General features: G+C 46.0%; 2 non-coding genes across 2 annotated transcripts; both read left to right on the forward strand.

Annotated features, from left to right (window-relative positions):
* Window positions 1–5,997: 5,997 nt before the first annotated feature.
* Window positions 5,998–6,192, forward strand: LOC129031026 (U2 spliceosomal RNA). The gene has a single exon (XR_008500907.1). It is a non-coding gene; the product is annotated as a U2 spliceosomal RNA (small nuclear RNA).
* A 5,185-nt stretch (window positions 6,193–11,377) lies between these two features.
* LOC129031004 (small nucleolar RNA U13) lies at window positions 11,378–11,478 on the forward strand. Its single transcript, XR_008500890.1, has one exon. It is a non-coding gene; the product is annotated as a small nucleolar RNA U13 (small nucleolar RNA).
* Window positions 11,479–14,317: the final 2,839 nt, after the last annotated feature.

A 14,317-nucleotide genomic window follows, 5' to 3' on the forward strand; every position in this document is an offset into this window, starting at 1 on the left:
TAAAGGAGTTTAATTGAGCAATGAACAGTTCAAGAATTGGGCAGCCTTCCCAGCCAGAGTAGGCTCGGACACTCCAGCGCAGTCACACGGTGGAAGGTTTGTGGACAGAAAATGGAAGTGAGGTACAGAAACAGCTGGGTTTGGCTACAGTTTGGCATTTGCTTTATCTGAACATGGTTTGAACAGTTGGCTACATTTGATTGGCCAAAACTCAGTGATTGGCACAAATGTAGTCTGTTTACACCTCCACTTGTCACGATATACAGACAAACCTTTAGGCCAAACTTAAATATATAAGGAGGCAGCTTTAGGCTAAACTTGATTTCATTACCTGTATTCCAACACTTTGGGAGGCCGAGGCGGGAGGATCACTTCAGCCTAGAAGTTAGAGATCAGCCCAAGCAACATAGTGAGACCTTGTCTCTGTGAAAATAAATTAGCCAGGCATGGTGGCATGTACCTGTAGTCCCAGCTACTCAGGGGACTGAGACCAGAGGATCATTTGAGCCCAGGAGTTCAAGGTTGTAGTGAGCTACAAGAGTGCCACTGCGTTCCCTCCTGGGCAACAGAGCAAGAGCCTATCTCAAAAAGAAAAAAATCATGACATAAGCAATTATGTGGAAATAAGGTCATACCTGTCAAAGTAATCAGCTGAAAGCAGTTGCCTCTGAGGTGCAGGAAAGGGGGAAAGTGGAGATAAGGGAACTAATTTTCTTTAAAAAAAAAAAAAAAAAAGACATAAAACTAACACTTCAGGCCAGGTGAAGTGGCTCATGCCTGTAATCCCAGCATTTTGGGAGGCCAAAGCGTGTGGATCACCTGAGGTCAGGGGTTCGAGACCAGCCTGACTAACATGGTGAAACCTGTCTCTACTAAAAATACAAAAATTAGCTGGGCATGGTGGCAGGCGCCTGTAATCCCAGCTACTCGGGAGGCTGAGGCAGGAGAATTGCTTGAACCCGGGAGACAGAGGATGCAGTGAGCCGAGATTGCACCATTGCACTCCAGCCTGGGTGACAGAGCGAGACTGTCTCAAAAAAAAAAAACAAAAAACTAACACTTCATTACCTCTGAATGGAGTGACATTAAAAAATGTTTTAATAAATAAATAAAAATTATTTAATACTTCAAACTATGGGCACACAAAACCTTGATAAAAATAAAAAATTTAGAAATCTATTATTAATAGGACAGCATGTTGAGAGACTTTAAAGGGTTTTTTTTTAAGTATTTTAAAAATAATCTCAAATTTATAGAAGTCTTGGAATTAAAGTACGAAGAACTTTTGTTTTGCTAAATGATTTTAAAGTTCCTGAGCTGACTCCTTATAACCCCTACATACTGTGTGTCTTCTGTAAACAAGGACTGAATCCAATAAAATTGTAATATAGCTAGCAAAAATCAGGAAATCAACATTACTATATTTCTACCATCCAACCAACAGACCTATTCAAGTTTTGCCAAGTCAGGATCCAGTTCAGAATCACCACTGCATTTATTTCTCACATCTCTTTCATCTTCAGTCTGGAACAGTTCTTCAGTCTTTCCTTAACTTTCATGAACTTTACACTTCTATTACAGGCCAATTATTTTGTAGAATTTTCCTTAATTTGAATTAGTTGCTTTAGGATTAGATTCCAATTATGTATTATTGGCAGCAGCATCACAGAAGTGATGCTGTGTTCTTCTTGCTAGACTGTCAAGAGGCACATGATTGCAATTTGTCCTATTACTGATGATGTTCATTTTGGTTACTTGATTAAGGTGGCACCTGCCAGATTTTTCCACTGTGAAGTGACTTCCTTTTGTAACTAATGAATATTTTGTGAAGAGCTGCTTCGAAATTACGTAAATATCTGTTGATTTGAAAATACAACAAAATTATACTATGAATTGAATAATACATCTAAATTAATTTGTATTTTATCAATGACAACCAGATCCACATACTTTTGCAAAACAGTTGCAGGTGTGTGTGTGCAATAGGTTGTTGACTTAGGCAATGTGTGGAATGTTCTGGATTCCTAGACCCCGGGCAGTAGCTCCAAGACAGTTTTGAACTTTCAAGTAAGACAAACTTAGTTCTGATTTCCAGTTGTACACTTAGATGCTATGGATGGTAGATTCTTTGTTTGGGAAAATGGCAGCAATTCTCACTCCCTGTGTCCACCCCTTTGGTTGTCCCCTTCCATACCAGCTGGCCATGCCCTTGTGACCTGCTTTGGCCAATGGGAGAATAGCAAATATGACATAAGTGAGACATGGAAAGTTCTTGTGTTGCTGCCCTTATGCTGCTTTTGAAACTCAACCCCTATGTTCAAGCTCTCCTGGATAATGAGACTTGTGGTCGCATCCCCATCACCCAGCTGACGATGAGCTCCTCCTGTCCCTAAAATATGAGGCCCCTTGGCCATCCAGCCCCCATCCAGTTGTTGAGAAACAAGTATTACCTGTTTGAAATCATAAACAGTTGGGTGGTTTATGATGCAGCAAAAACTAACTTACATACAACATGACCTCATGTGAGTTTCTTAATTTCTCTGAGTCTCAGCTTTCTCACCTATAGGATGCAGATAAGGCAATCACCCTTGCTATTTTGAGGATTAAATGAGAAAATATATGGGAAGTGCTTGGCATAGCATAAATACTCAACACATGGTAATTTTTTTAAAAACCCTCTATATTAGTCCCTTTTAATTAAAATTTTAATTAAAACAAAAGAAAAACAAAACAAAACAAAAACTTCTGCTGGCTGGACTAGGGGCAGCCCTCAGGCTAGATGCACTGATTTAGTACTTTTAATAGTGGCAGGAGGCAAACAAACCCCTAGGCAGATAGCGGCATGTCCCCAGTGAAACCCAACTTTCAAACCAAAGGCAGTTTAAAGCCTGAAAGCTAAGCTACAAGTCTTGGATAAATCCATGGACCGAACTGAGAACCTCTCTTCCTGTTGGTGCACTTTCCTCTGACTGATCCCCACCCTTCACTTACTTTACATGTATCCACCCTTCCCTAATTGGTTTTCTACACTGTCATGCCACCTTTGAATGGTGCCTTTGTTTTAGCCTTTTTTGCATACTCGTAAACCAATCAGCATGCAGTCCCCACTTCTGAGCCCATAAAAGCCCCGGACCCAGCCACTCTGAGAGAGAGAACACCCAACTTCAGGTCAGGGACCACCCTCACATCCCCTCTCTGCTGAGAGCTGTTTCATCACTTTATGAAACTCTCCTCCGCCCTTTTCACCCTTCCATTGTCAGCAAAGGGTATGAAGAAGGCAGTAACACCATAGCCCTCCACATCTCCCCCCACCGTCTGTGCCCAGTGGCAGCCCCTTGCCATGAGAAGCAGTGCAGGGCCAGGCCAGCCAGGGAGCCTCCAGCAGGAGCAGGCAACAGGACTGACAGAGTTGTTAACACACCCCCTGTTCGTTGTTAACATGCCCGTTTGTCAGGCTGCTGACAGTGGGACTAAAAGAGCTGTTAGCATGGCTCTAACACCCCCTCTGGGGCTTCACAGTCAAGCGCTTTCCTGTTTGGGTGCCACCATGTTCCCTTCGTCTGGATGCCAGAGTTCACCCCAGGAGTTGCTTCTGACAGGCCTGATCCAGCTGCAAGCCCCAAAGGGAGCCCGCTCCTGTGCCAGCACTTGGAGTGGCTGGCAAGATGAGGCACTCACTTGATCACACACCCCCTCCTACTGGGGCTGAGCATGCAGTCTCCATGGCTGCAGGATCCCCACCAGAGTGCAAGCCCAAGTGGGCAGGGCACCTCCTGCCTGGGGCAGAGCTAGGCATAGGCAGGGGCATCGCCGGCCAGAAGTCTGCAGTTGGAAAAGTGTCCGAGAAAAATCCTGCGTCACTTTGGAAGCAGTCTTCCTATCCTAGAATGCCAGAGGGCAAGCATCTGAAAGATCTGGAAGGATAAGGCAGCAAAGGCCAAGATGTGAAAGTGCACTGCCCCTGTCAGAGGCGATCAAACTAGAGCGATTCCATCTTGAATAGGGGCTGGGTAAAATAAGGCTGAGACCTGCGAGGCTGCATTCCCACTAGCTTAGGCATTCTAAGTCAGGATGAGATAGAAAGTCCGCACAAGATACAGGTCACAAAGACCTTGCTGATAAAACAGGATGCAGTAAAGGAGCTGGCCAAAACCAAGATGGTGACGAAAGTGACCTCTGGTCATCCTCACTGCTCATTATATGCTAATTATAATGCATTTCCATGCTAAATGACACTCCTGCCAGTGCCATGACAGTCTACAAATGCCATGGCAACATCAGGAAGTTACCCTATAGGGTCTAAAAAAGGGTAGGAACCCTCAGTTGCGGGAATTGTCTTTCCCGGAAAACTCATGAATAATACACCCTTTGTTTAGCAGATGATCAAGAAATAACTGTAAGTATAGTCAGTCGAGCAGCTCATGCCGCTGCTCTGCCTATGGAGTAACCATTCTTTTATTCCTTTACTTTCTTAATAAGCTTGCTTTCACTTTATGGACTTGCCCCAAATTCCTTCTTGCAGGAGGTCCAAGAACCCTCTCTTGGGGTCTGGATAGGGACCTTTTTCCAGTAACATCCCCATCACAGCCCTAATCATTAGGGGACCCTCTAGGCTCTTCCCTGCCCTCCCCAGACTGTCTCCCTTAAACATGCTGGATGCAGGGGTGCATCAGTGACTCCGCTGGTGCCTCCAGGAACATAAAGCATGGACCTCTGTGGACAACAAACAGCCCAAAGAAAAGACGACCCCTCACAGGCAGGATGGATATCCACTTATATGTATGTCGGTGTGCTGGGGCCGGGAGGCTCCTAATAACAATATTACCGCTGCTTCACACGGAAGAAAGCTGAGGCTCAGAGAGATTAAGGAACTTGTCCAGGGCCATACCGGAGTCCAGGCCCGTGTGCTGTCATGGTCTGAGGTTTGAACTCCAACCGTTTAAGGAGCTGGGATAGAACTGGGGAGGGAGTGTGGTGGGTGGGAACAGCGGGCAGATAGATGCTGGCTGGACTCCAAGGGACCTAGGGTCTGCCAGAGGGACAACAGGTGAGGAAAACAGGCCTCGGGGTGGATGAGCGAATCCTCAGAGGAGGATGGGCGCAGACCCGGAGGGCCGTGAAAGGTGACAGGGTTATTACAGTCTTGGTCGCATAAGAAAGGGGGTAACTAGCGGTTTCTCGGCTGAAAAAGAGAAGGTGGGCTGGAGGTTCCCCCCTCCAACCGCGCAGAGCACGCAGCCTCTCAGAGCTGCTACACAGGGTCCCCTACCTCCGTAGCTGCGGAGCCTGAACTCGCAATAGGAGGTTCCTCCTGCACGCGCGGCTTCACCCTCCCTCCAGGGCTCCCATTGCATTTCACTCCCTGCCTAAGGTCGCCCGCCGGTGAGGGCGGAGGAGGAAGAACCGCAGCTCCCGAGGACAGAATCCGCTTCAAGGCATCTTGACCGTCGCCCACCCCCACCCTGGCTGCGGCCCGCCGCCCTGGTCCCCATCGCGCTGCACCGTCTTGCCTTCCAACACCGAGGCCGCCCTGTCCCTGCCACTCATTCTTACTAGTGACTCCTCCCCCATGCTTTCCTCAGGTGAGTTCCGACCGCTCTGCTCGAAACAGTTTCGTCCCACACTCTTACGGCCACTTCACCCCAAATTCCCTTGCGTCTGGGCAAATCTTGTCCTTTACCCGGCATTGGGGTCGCTCCAGAGCTTTCAAACCAGCTTCCCCAGGGCGCTGTGCAGGGCCCGGCCCCTTGGTGGCCACGCCTCCCGGGCGCAGGGCGGGTGAGACATGCAAATGAACGGCCCTCGCGACCAAGGAAAAGGGGCGACAAAGCTCGAGTCACTAAGAGTCAAGAAGCGGACAAAATGTCTCAAAGAGCCTATGTTTTCAATATAATATTTACATCAGACAGGAGGTGAGATGTTTACCCGTGAGGTTTCTCACCGTGACCTTAAGGTGGATGGGAGAAGGGAGGACTTGAGAGGGACAGTATTACCAGTATCGCTTTCTAGCATTTTGGCGAAGATGTAAGTGTAATACATTGTCCTTATCCGTTTAACATCGGAGATGTTCTGTATGTGGCAACTGTGTATTTGAATGTGTTTTTGGAATTGGGAGAAAGAGTAGGAGTTTTCTCTATCTATTCCCCATATCGACTTGGCATTGTTAGTACTTCTGAGAACCGTGCATCTCTTCACCATCTGTAATAAAAACAGACTTACACTTTTAAGAGCATCAGAAGATAGTATCTAATTTTAGGGTAATATGGCTAAGGAGAAAGAAACAGGTATGCTAGCGATTTAGAAGATAGAGATCTACCATTTTGATTAAATTTTTCAAGACTAGGCGGCCGGCACACGCAATGACAGCTCTTTTTGAAAGAAAATTGCTTGACCCCAGGAGTTCAAGATCAGCCTGAACAAATATGGTGAGACTCAGTCTTTTGAGATAGCGCGATCCTGGCTCACTCATTGCATCCTTGGACTTCTGGGTTCATCTACATCAGCCTCTCGAGTAGCAGGCACGCGCTACAACAATGGGCTAGTGTGATTTTTTTGTTTTCATATGTATATATGGTTTTGGTTTTTGTTTTGTAGAGAGGGGTGTTTCCGCCCGCCTTACCCAGACTAGTCTCAAACTCCTGGGATCTGGGCTTTGGGATCAAGCGATCCTCACCCCCAACCCCAAAGTGCTGGGATTACAGGTATGAGCCACTGCACCTGGCACTCTACAAAAAAAAAAAAAAAAAAGTTTTTAATTAGCTAGGCATGGTGGCTCATGCCTGTAGTCCCAGCTACCTAAGAAGCTGAGGTGGGAGGATCACATGAATCCAGGAGGTCAAGGAGCTGTGATTGTGCCACTACACTCCAGCCTGGATGACAGAGCAAGACCCTGTCTCAAAAAATAACAAAGATAAAAAGGAGGCCGGGCGTGGTGGCTCACACCTGTAATCCCAGCACTTTGGGAGGCCAAGTCGGGCGGATCGCCTGAGGTCAGCCGTTTGAGACCAGGCTGGCCAACATGGTGAAACCCTGTCTCTACTAAAAATACAAAAATTAGCTGGGCGTGACGGTGGGTGCCTGTAATCCCAGCAAAGAAGAATCGCTTGAACCTGGGAGGTGGAGGTTGCAGTGATCCAAGATCCTGCGACTGCACTCCAGCCTGGACAACAGAGCGAGAGTCTGTCTCAATAAAAAAATTAAAATACCAGCCTGGTCCACATGGTGAAATCCCATCTCTACTAAAAATACAAAAATTAGCCGGGCGTGGTGGCGGGTGCCTGTAATCCCAGCTACTCGGGAGGCTGAGGCAGGAGAATTGCTTGAACCTGGGAGGCGGAGGTTGCAGTGAGCTGAGATTGAGCCACTGCACTCCAGCCTGGGCGACAGAGAGACCTTGTCTCAAAAAAATAAATAAGGAAAGGCCAGGTGTGGTGGCTCACGCCTGTAATGCCAGCACTTTGGGAAGCAGAGGTGGGCAGATACCCTAAGGTCAAGAATTCGAGACCAGCCTGGCCAACATGTTGAAACCCAGTCTCTACTGAAAATACAACAATTAGCTGGGGTGTGGTGGTGCACGCCTGTAATCCCAGTTACACCGGAGGCTGAGGCAGGAGAAACACTTAAGCCCTGGAGGCAGAGGTTGCAGTGAGCAGAGATCCACCACTGCACTCCAGCCAGGGTGACAAAGGGAGACTCCGCCTCAAAAAATAAAAGTAAAAAAAAAAAAACAAAAAATAAAAGGGAAAAAGGCAGGTTTCATATTAAAACGGAGAGCATGAGGGACAAAGCCATATTGGAGTCATCAGTTATCTGGAGCACTGTTGTTCTGGTTGTGACTGCATTGTTGGACCCACACACCTAGTGGATGAAGCAAGATTACACTATCTTCTGCTCCTAAAACCCACTTATTATTTTGTTCTCAGGAAGTGGATGTATCAGATATTACATAATAAGCACAGATACTACCCTTGATCTAGGGTAGAAGCAATAAATTGCATTTTTGATTACAAATCTTTAGTCTTTCTATAGGTAAAATAAAATTTCATTTGCAAAACTTATTTACTCCTAAGGGCTTGAGGACACAGCCATTGATTGGTAAAGGTGTGGTGTTTTTGAGTCTTTCTTCTACTGTTGGTGGAAGTGGGTTTATATCATCCTTGGGTACGTTATGACAAGATTAAAGGAAGATGGGGAAATGAGTTGCTCATTGAGGAAAGAACAGTCAGGGAAATCTAACTGCATAGTTCTTTTTCAAAATAAAAGTTGCATAGCAGCCTCACCTCATCTGTTATAAACCAGGACAGGACAGGCATGGTGGCTCAAGCCTGTAATCCTAGCATTTTGGGAGGCTGAGGTGGACAGATCACTTGAGCCCAGGAGTTCGAAACCAGCCTGGACAACATGGCAAAACCCTGTCTCTAGACAGAAATACAAAAACTTAGCTGGATATGGTGGTATACGCCTGTACTCCCAGCTATTTGGGAGGCTGAGGTAGGAGGATCACTTGAGCCTAGGGAGGTTGAGGCTGCAGTGAGCCATTATAGCTCCACTGAACTCCAGCCTGGGTGACAGAAGCAGACCTTGTCTCAAAAATAAATAAATAAATAAAAAATAAAAGCAGGACAAGGGACTTTTATACCCTGGTACCCCCAAAAGAGATGTTGAAATGGGAAGTATGCAGTACTTGTTCCCCTTTGTGAGCTAAGCAAGCATGGGCTTTACTTGGTTATTGAAACTTTTGGCCCTCCAGGGTGAAACCATAGACACAAGAGCAGCTTAGGGACAAGAGAGAGCCATGGAAATAATGGATAAAGTAAGCAAGAAAGTAATCTGTTTAGCATATAAATGCTCCACACCACGGTTTATTTCAGGGCTGGAAGAGCCTTAAGGAGTCTGGGTGGGGCAGCGCTTGTCCATCACAGCAACAAGAATATCCCTTTCTGATAAATTTCAGCATCTACAGCCCTTGGCAACGCCATCATTAAGTGATTCCTGGCCCATCTCAGTGGCTCAGGCCTGTAATGCCAGCACTTTGGGAGGCAGAGGTGGGTGGATCACCTGAGGTCAGGAGTTCAAGACCAGCCTGGCCAACATGGTGAAATCATGTCTCTACTGAAAATACAAAAATTAGCTGGGCATGGTGGTGCATGCCTGTAGTTCCAGCTACTCGAGAGGCTGAGGCAGGAGAATCACTTGAACCCTGGAGGCAGAGGTTGCAGTGAGCCAAGATTGCACCACTGCACTCCAGCCTGGGCTACAGAGTGAGACTCCATCTCAAAAAAAGAAAAGAAAAGAAAGAAAGAAAAGAAGTGAGCCCTTTCCTGCTTTCACTTCAGCTTGTCTGATAATAACTAGCATCTGCCTTCTGTATATTAGATATCTTCCAAGTCTCTAGAGCTTATAAAACAGCAAGAGCAGAAATCCCACACACTGTGGGGAGGTAGAATGGAAGGAGGGCAGGCATTGGCCTTGGAATCACAAGATGGGCTTGAACATGCTATTTTCTATAGGTGGCTAAGGGCAGGTCACTTAACCTCTTTAAACTTTACTTTTCATCTTAAAATGGAATTAAAAAAAAAAAAAAAACCATTTGCCTCAGCAAGGGTTATTTGAAGATGAAATGTGCCAGTACCATGCCCATATATGTTAGTTGAGTCAAATAATCAGAGTGCAACATTAGGGAGCCCACAATAAAGTGTGAAATTTCATGGTGCTGAGCCTGACATTCAGGGCTGCCCAAAGGTGAAATCTGTGCCTACCTGCTGAATGGTGACAATAATCTCAGCAAGACTGGGCAGCTACACAGCCTGGACTTGCAGGGACCTCCATTTTGTTTCTTCTCCCACTTTATTTTCCTTTCTCCCAAATTTCTTCACATTGCAATTTTTTTTTTCTTTTTTTGAGGAGTCTTGCTCTGTCGCCCAGGCTGGAGTGCAGTGGCGCGATCTCGGCTCGCTGCAAGCTCCGCCTCCTGGGTTCGCGTTATTCTCCTGCCTCAGCCTCCCCAGTAGCTGGGACTACAGGTGCCCGCCACCACGCCCGGCTAATTTTTTTGTATTTTTAGTAGAGACGGGGTTTCACTGTGTCAGTCAGGATGGTCTCGATCTCCTGACCTCGTGATCTGCCCGCCTCAGCCTCCCAAAGTGCTGGGATTACAGGCATGAGCCACCGTGCCCGGCCTTTTTTTTTCTCTCTTTTTTTGAGACAGAGTCTCACTCTGTCGCCCAGGCTGGAGTGCAGTGGCAGTGGCACGATCTCAGCTCACTGCAACCTCCACCTCCTGGATGCAAGCGAATCACTTGCCTCAGTCTCTCAAGTAGCTGGGATTACAGGCACATGCCACCACGCCTGGCTAATTTTTGTATTTTTAGTTGAGATGGGGTTTCGCCATATTTCCAGGCTGGTCTCGAACTCCTCATCTCAGGTGATCCATCCACCTTGGGCTTCCCAAAGTGCTGGGATTACAGGAGTGAGCCACTACACCCAACCTGCAAATATTCTTTTAATAAAGTCCTTATCTTTGTAAGCTTCTTCAGTACTTGAAATCACACCTAGCTGGGTGCTGTGTCTCATACCTGTAATCCCAGTACTTTGGGAAGCCAAGGCAGGAGGATCACTTGAGCTCAGGAGTTCTGAGACCAGCCTGGGCAACATGGTGAAAGCCTGTCTCTACTGCACACACCTGTGCATGTGTGCATACCTGTGGCACACGCCTGTGGTCCCAGCTACTGAGGAGGCTAAGGTGGAAGGATCAGTGGAGCCTGGGAAGTCAAGGCTTCAGAGAGCTGTGATCGTGCTACTGCACTCCAGCTTGGGTGAGAGTGAGACCCTGTCTCAAAAAAATAAATAAAAAATTTAAAAACGAAATTACATCTGACATAAATAAGCAAACCCACAAATTGCACAGGCATTATATGTGACATTGGGCCTAGGGCTTAAAACGTGTGGCCTTTCAGGATTCTAGGAGAAGTTTAGTGGACAAAGTCCATCTTCTGGGAACATAAAAGAACAAAGAACGCTTATATAAATGGAGCCATAAGCCATGTTCATATACTGAAAGTTGTAACGCTGGAAAGATGTCAGTTCTCCTCAAATTAACCTACAGATTCGGTGTAGCCCCAAGCAAAACTGCAAGTGTTTACAGAAATTGATGAGCCAGATTTAAAGTTTATATATAAACAAAATGCCAAGAGAAATCAACACATACTTGAATACGGAAAGACAGGAATAGGGAGATGACTTGCTCTAGCAAATATAAAGACTTCTCATGAAACTACAGTAATGAAGACAGAGGAGTACTGGTGCAAAGATATGACAGAATACAGAAACCAGATGCAGAACTATGAACAAATGGACATTTGTTGACTATCAAAGGCAGATCTGTTTGCAGTTCATAAGCGTGATGATTGGGTTTTCACTCTCACGTGTGGGATGAGCCTTTCTCAAACCTGGCGAGGTCTGCCTGTTACCAGTCCGACATAAGAAAAAAATAAAATAAAATAACAAAGAACTTCAGAGCAGTGAGGGAGACAAACTTCAATAAATGGTGTTGGACCGCATATTCTCACTCATAGGTGGGAATTGAACAATGAGAACACATGGACACAGGAAGGGGAACATCACACTTCGGGGACTGTTGTAGGGTGGGGGGAGGGGGGAGGGATAGCATTGGGAGATATACCTAATGCTAGATGACGAGTTGGTGGGTGCAGCGCACTAGCATGGCACATGTATACATATGTAACTTACCTGCACATTGCGCACATGTACCATAAAACCTAAAGTATAATAATAATAATAATAATAATAATAAAACAAAAATATGTCAATATTAAAAAAAATAAATAAATAAATGAAGATTTTATAAACAAAAAAAAAAACAAAAACAAAAACAAAAATAAAAAAATAAATGGTGTTGGAAAAGTATGGTATGTGATATTGCGAGATATATATGTGTTCTTCCCATTTCCCGGCATGCAACTCCTAAAATCCTTCGACTCTCCGAAGTGATATATTTTTGTGTGCTAATGAGTTGACTGATGGCTGGCAGCCCCTAGGTAGCTTCAGAAGGGAGCTAGTCACCAGAAAGACGAAGGCAGGATTAGAGGGGTGGGATTTTCGGCTCCGCCCCCCAACCTCCAGGGAGGGGACAGGGGCTGAAGGCTAAGTTGACCACCAATGGCCAGTGGCTTAATCAATCATGCCTATGTAGTGAAGCCTCCATAAAAACCCAAAAGGACAGGGTTCAGATGAGCTTGTGGACAGCTGAATGGAGGTTCCTGGAGGGTGGAACACTGGGGAGGAGCTTGGGGAGGACCTGGAAGTTCTGGCCCCTTCCCTCATATCTCACCCTCTGCAGCTCTTCATCTAGTGTTCATTGGTATCGTTTCTAATATAATTTATAATAAACTAGCAACCATAAGTAAGTGTTTCCCTGAGTTCTGTGAGCCACTCTAGCAAATTAACTGAACCTAAGGAGGAGGTCCTGGGAACCCTAATTCATAGCTGGTTGATCAGCAGCACAAGTAAAACAGCCTGGGGCTTGCAACTGGCCTCCAAAGTCAGGGGCAGGGGCAGTTTTGGGGACTGAGTCCTCAACCTGTGGGACCTGACGTCATCTCCAGGTTGAGAGTGTGAGAAGTGAATTAGATTAGAGTGCACCCATTGGTGTCAGCTGCAGAATTGACTGTTTGCTTGGTGTGTGGTGGAAAACTCCATAAATTTGGTCACAGAAGTCTTCTGTGTTGATTGTTGAGTGAGAGAACAGAAAAAACAGAAACCCTTTGGGTTCCCCCCACCATATCTTCAAACAAATGAAGTAGGATGCCTGCCTCACGGCTTGCACAAAAATCAATTCCAGTTGAATTATATATCTATGAAGCTTTTATTTATTTATTTATTTATTTATTTATTTATTTAATTTATTTTGAGACAGAGTCTTGCTCTGTCACCCAGGCTGGAGTGCAGTGATACAATCTCAGCTCACTGCAACCTCCACCTCCTGGGTTCAAGCGATTCTCCTGCCTCAGCCTCCCATGTAGCTGGAATCACAGGTGCGCACTATCATGCCCACCTAATTTTTATATTTTTAGTAGAGACGACGGGGTTTTGCCATGTTAGCAAGGCTGCTCTGGAACTCCTGGCCTCAAGCAATCCACCCCCCTTGGCCTCCCAAAGTGTTGGGATTACAGGTGTGAGCCACCTCACCCAGCCACCATGAAGCTTTTTTTTTGAGACGGAGTCTCACTCTGTCATCCAGGCTCGTGTGCAGTGGTGTGATCTCGGCTCACGGTAACCTCCGTCTCCTGGGTTCAAGCGATTCTCATGCCTCAGCCTTCCGAGTGGCTGGGACTACAGGCGTGTGCCACCATGCCCAGTTAATTTTTTGTATTTTAGTAGAGAGGGGGCTTAGCCATGCTGGCCAGGCTGGTCTTGAACTCCTCACCTCAAGTGATCCACCCACCTCGGCCTCCCAAAGTGCTGGGATTACAGGCGTGAGCCACTGCGCTGGCCCACTATGAAGCTTTTATAAGGCATCATGTGAGAATATGTTTATGATCTATGGCAATGTTTCTGAAACATGGGGACTTCTGGCAATGTCTGAAGACATTTTTGGTTGTCACAACTAGGTTGGAAGGGAGTCGCTACTGTTATCTAGTGGGTAGAGGCCAGGGATGCTGCTAAACATCCTATAATGCACAAGACAGCCCCTGTCAACAAAGAATCGTCTGACCCAAAATGTCATCAGTGCCAGGTGGAGAAACCCTGGTCTAGGATTGGGAAAATATATCTTAAACATGACATTAAAAAGCACTATCCCTCTCGGGAGGCAGAGCTTGCAGTGAGCTGAGATAGCGCCACTGCATTCCAGCCTGGGTGACAGAGGGAGACTCCATCTTAAAAAAAAAAAAAAAAAAAAAAGCACTATGCCTGTTAAGTTTGATTCCTATGTTGGACAACATTAAAATTAAGTGTCTACCAAAAGATACCACCACCCAGGGAATGAAAATACAAGGCAAACAGCGGGAGATCTCCACAACACACAGGGCCAGCAGAGGGCTCATTCTTAGAAGATAGATAAGGAAAAATGCAAATGACCCAACAGAAGAATGCTCTAGACACCTGGACACCCATGGCACAAAAGAGAAAAACACTGGCCAATAGACATAAAGAAGGTACTCAGTACCGTTGTAAACAGGAAATGTTGATTAAAATCACAATTAGATACGGAATTCAAGGTTTGACAATTCCAAGTGTTGGAAAGAATGTGAAGCCCTCAAACACTGCTGGGGGAAAGATGTGAATTGATATTAACTGG

Source organism: Pongo pygmaeus, chromosome 12, assembly GCF_028885625.2.
Source record: "Pongo pygmaeus isolate AG05252 chromosome 12, NHGRI_mPonPyg2-v2.0_pri, whole genome shotgun sequence".
Classification (NCBI taxonomy): Eukaryota; Metazoa; Chordata; class Mammalia; order Primates; family Hominidae; genus Pongo; species Pongo pygmaeus.